The 5,322-nt window shown below is 37.3% G+C and overlaps 1 protein-coding gene across 1 annotated transcript in view; it reads left to right on the top strand.

Moving 5' to 3' along the window:
- CASK (calcium/calmodulin dependent serine protein kinase) overlaps positions 1 to 5,322 on the top strand; it is a 631,366-nt gene that overhangs the window by 573,020 nt on the left and 53,024 nt on the right. The window lies entirely within an intron of this gene.

Raw genomic sequence — 5,322 nt, 5'->3', positions numbered from 1 at the left:
TGCTTTAATTTTTTCTTTAAGAAATAGGACCTAGAACAGAAAATATTTTTATTTACTACCCTGCTTTTTCAAAAATAGCATTGTTAAAATGACTTTCTTAAAAACTGAACTCACTGCCATCAAGTCGATTCTGACTCAGTGACCCCATTGGGTTTCCAAAGCTATAAATCCCCACACACACACATAGCCCAACCTGAACTACCTTGTTTTGAAGCCAATAGATACCATATGAGTAAGCAAAATCCTCATTTTCTAAAGTGGAATGTCCATACATTCACAGATCATACCCAACACTGAAAAAACAAAAGTAACAATAGAAGCATGTTACTGAGAGATAGAAAGGTAAACACACCAAAAAAAATCCTATGAGAGTTGGATATATTTGCCTCTTGGTGAAAAGCAAATGGAAGGGAGAACATTGTTGTTTCTAAAAAGCCCCATAGAACTATTTGACTCTAAAACAGGTGATTTTATACCTTTGGTAAAAATGGAACATTTCAAAAATGAATGAATGACGGAAAAAATAGCAGGCAGGCAGGAGGAAGGGAGATGTATCCTTTATAATTGCCACCTGATGACTAGGAACTGCAGAAAAATGCTGTGACTGTTGGTGTCCTGCTAGAGCCACCCTCTCCTCAATGTTGGAGCCCCGAGGAGCCAGTGAGGGAAAACAAGGCTGGCAAGGCAATTGGTCCAGACCATGCCTCTGGGAGAATGCCCCATCCAACCATCATACATGAATAAGTAAAGCCAATGGAGTGGGTTTCTATCAGGACAAGTTTGACGTAGGCAACGGAGGCTTGTTTGAGTTTCTTATTCTAAGCAGAACAGTGTTCTTTAACTTCTCCTACCCTACAACCTGCAATCAATTACACTTGGCGAGTTAGTGAACCTCACCCACAGGCATTGTGTAATATACATGACTGTACCTGCTCGGAACAAAGAATAATCCATGCATTTGGGAGGTGCTTTTTTTTAAGATTTTCTTATTTGACCTTCACAACAACCTGGTAAGGCTGGCAGGACAGGTTTTCTTATCCCCATTTTCTGGATAAGGAAAGAAGCAGAAGGTAGGAAGATGTTGCAGGACAAGCTATGGAATCAGGGTAGGGTTACTGGCTGTCACTTACTTCCTTTATGACCTTGGGCAAGTTGCTTAGCCTCTCTGAGTCTCTCTCTCTCTCTTTTTTTTTTTTTTTTTTGAATTTTAAGAGCTTCTTTTACATTCAATGTTGCGCGTACATTTAGTTTCACTCTCCATTTACCATGTCCAACCCTAACCCAGTCTCCTACCCTCCCTACCCTGTAACCCTACCCCATGCCCCTCATAGTAATGCACTCCTGTTTGTCCTGCATTTCCTCAATAAGAATGTTGGTTCTCTGGTGTCCCATGGTCCATTGCTCTAAGGGATGTATTACCATAGAGTATGTGAGTGCATCATCCTGGGTTGAGTGGTCTGCATGTACATCTTGTTAACTGTTGGGCTGAGAGCCGCCCCTGGGGGTGCGTTTTATTCCAGGTGCAGAATGTATTCCAGGGCCATAGTATTGGGGGTCTCATCAGACTTCCGTTGACCAATAATTCTGGTCATTGTTGAGTTTTTTTATTTTGTTCTACGTTTTTCCTCCCACTCTATCCAGGATCTCTAGATTTGATCCTTTCCTAAGTGGTTGGCATTCGTAGCCAGGCACCATCTAGCTCTTCTGATCTTGAGGGCCATGATGTCCACATGGCTGATGGCTTCCAAATGTGCTTGTTTTTCTTTTTCTTTCTTTTTTTTTTTTGCATTCTTCTTCGCTGCCGACAGTAGGAGACCGTTAGCTGCATCTTAGATGGCCGCTTGAAAGCTTTTAAGACCCCAGTTGGTACTCACCAAGGTAGGATGTGGAGCAAGGCTTTTATGTATTTTGTTGTGCCAATTGAGTCTGGTGCCCCCCAGTACTATGGTCCTGAGACAGTAGATCTCTTGGATCTTTCTCCCATAGTGTCTGGTTGTCTGTGAAGGATTACTCTGTGTCTGTCTTCTATTGTTTCTGAAAGGATTGCAGGTATTTTGTATCATTGGTGTCTGTGCAGGATTAGCCTCAGCTGAATCTATCCTTGGTCTAGGGTATACTCCTGTTCACTGACCCCATCTGATCCTCTCAGGTGTTTATGTGTTTATCTGTAGCCTGGTGTTTGGAGTTAATGGTAATGCAGTATTGTGGACACATTGGTTGGTACTAGCATCTGTTGTCTATCTCTTATGTGCACAATTCAGTATCCTCCCATTTCCTAATGTTATCATGGTGGTCACAGATCCTTTCCGTATATCCCTCCCCTTACCCACATCAGCGTGTAGGCCCCACCTAGCCCGAAATTAATCCCTCCCCATCCTGGTAACCTACAAAGTGAGTTTCTTTTCCCAAGAAAACCCTTCCTTTGTCTTTTTACAGTAATGGGCTCATACAGTACTTGTTTTTCTGCAATTGACTTATTTCACTCAGCATAATGTCCTCCACTTTCATCCACGTTCTAAGATGACTTGCATATCCTTCATTAGTCTTTAATATAGCATAGTATTCCATTGTGTGTATGTACCATAATTTGGTTATCCACTCATCCATTGATGGGCATTTAGATTGTTTCCATCTCTTTGCTATAGTGAATTGTGCTGTGATGAACATAGGTGTACATATGTCTGTCCGTGTGCTTTAGCTGACAAAGCTATAAATCTTTACAGAAGATTGCCTCATCTTTGTTCCATGGAACAGCTGGTGGGTTTGAACCACTGACCTTTTGATTAGCAGCCAAATGCCTTAACCACTACAGCACCAGAGCTCCTAAAATCACTTTAGTTTGTCATTAAAGTTTTATTATTAAATGATAAGTTTTATAATTTGTCATTAGGAAGTCAGATAATCCACTTTTCAAACTGAATTTTTTTTTTCTATTCATTATAAAGTAGTGAGGTTTTGCTTTTTATTATTATTCTGGCATGAAATTGTTAGTTGTTACTACAGTACAAAAAATGAAAGTGTTTCTTTCCTTATTGCGTGATTCTTTCTTCCTTTGTAATTAAAAATAGTAGCTATTTCAGCTTAGTAACAATTGTTGAATCACACATCGTGATGTGATTTCCTTATTTTATTTTACATCAATTTTGTATTGTTTTTAAATGGTTCTTATTAACAATCTGTAAGTGGCCCATTTTTATCCTTTTTTAAAATTTGTTTATGTTTGCATATGAATTAGAGCTTTAGATTAAGTTCTGTTTTGTGGTAGCAATCTCTTATCTTTGGCAGTAGCAAATTGTAGTTAATATCAAGTGGGGCCTTATTTGGTGATATAATTTGAGATTATGTTTTTAAAATTCAGTTGGGATATTATTTTGTGATTCCAGGCTTATCTTTCCTTATAAATAATATATTAAACACAAGTTTTTCTTAAATAATTTAAAAGGGTGAATAGAAATCATTTGCAAAAAAACAGCATAAACACTTTCTACCTTCAAAGACTGGCATTATCTTGCTGAAAGCTTGTTTGTCTGTTTACCTAGCTGTATATCCTCAAGCCATGCAAAGCATGTTTTAAAATTCTGTTGTTGATATGATGAACCTAATCCTAGCAGATGATCTTTTTCAGTTAGTCTTTTATTGATTTTTGCTTTCTGCTCTAAATCTTAGTTTCTGAAGTAGACAAAAATCAACCAGAAAAAGAATAATCTGCCCACATAGCAAAACCCACACACTTGGACTCTGGGTGTCTGTGCAGGGTGCGGTCAGGGTTCTGGTGAGGAAACCAAGGTCCCAAGGGCCATTGCGGAACCCTGTTCAAGTGTGTTCTGCTTAGTGAGCATCCCTCTGCTCCCCTCACCAAAACCTCATTTGACCAGGCTTCTGAGATCCTGGAAGTATCCCCCATTTCCATAAGGAACCCAAATGTATACATTGCCCAAACCATATGCTCTATTGAGAACAAATTGGTATAGCCTTCTCTGTGATTTTACCACAGTCACCTGATTTTTGTCTCGTATGCATACCTTTAAAATTAAAATATCCAAGCCATTACTTTTATAAGCCTTTAATTAAGAAACTTAATTTAAGATGCTACAGGTTATAGTTGTAAAGCAATTTTCATTTCATTTCATTGTCTCCAGATATTTCATTACCACACAGATCACAAATTAAAATAGAACAAAATTTATAGTAAGCATGCTAGAAAATAGAATTTGTATTAAGTTCCACATACACTAATACTCAACTTTAAGTTCTTTTGGAAACAGAGATGGGCATGATTATTAAAATCTGTTTTTCCTGACAGCACAAAAAGTACAGTGAGAAGAAAGATGGCCTTTTTTTAGGGAAATGAGGTATTTATTATCCAAGGTAACCAAGATGTCATGCAGGTATCAGTACAAGGAAGTCAGGTCTCCTTAATTAAAGGACTTGGCAAAAAAAAAAAAAGGGGGGGGGCGATAATAATTGTCAACTTATTTTTCATTCAAGCAGGAGCTCCAAACAGTAAAAATTAACAAGCATATTAAATGTGTTTAAATTTTTATTTTTATTACTTTTATTGTGGTGAAAACATACACAATAAGACATTCACCAACATAACAACCTCCCCATTTACAACTCAGGGACACAGTGACATTTTTCATGTTGTGCCACCATTATTGCTACCCTTTTCTAAAATACTCCATCTAAATGTGTTTAAATTTTAAGAGTTCTGTAATGTATGTGACATTTTAGAAAATTATATATATTTCCCGGTACAATTGTGTGTATTTATTTCTTTTATGAGTTGCATGTTACAAATTATATTCAACCTTGGGGTTATGTAAAAGTGTTATTGTTAATAGCATGCATAAAAAGATATTTGTTCAATATATCAATTATTGCCTTATTTCTTACTGTTATTATTACAATTTTAATATTTATTTTATAGTAATTCTTTCTGCTAAATTATTTTAAATCGCGTTATAAGTTAGCCTTTATTTGAACAATTTAATTTAAATAAAGCACTTTCATAGCATCAGGCAACAACTCTACCCCCAAGAAATCAACAAACACATCCATTCATTTCTTCAGTCATCCATTCATTTTTTAAAAATCCATCTAACATGATTATTATTTGTCATAAAGAAATTTGGGTATGGCTGTATCTAGGTATAATGTGCTTTGAGGTTTCTTTGGATGAGAGATACTTTGAGAGGCAAATAATTTTATATATGTTTACATTGAGAGGGCTGGCGGTTCAAACCCACCAGCCACTCCTTGGAAGGAAGATGGGGCAATCTACTTCCGTAGTGATACTGCCTCGGAAACCCAAGGAGGGGT

Source organism: Orycteropus afer, unplaced genomic scaffold (genome assembly GCF_000298275.1).
Source record: "Orycteropus afer afer isolate SDZICR_OR568_19922 unplaced genomic scaffold, OryAfe1.0 scaffold00401, whole genome shotgun sequence".
Classification (NCBI taxonomy): Eukaryota; Metazoa; Chordata; class Mammalia; order Tubulidentata; family Orycteropodidae; genus Orycteropus; species Orycteropus afer.
This window is presented reverse-complemented; position numbering and strand designations above follow the sequence as displayed.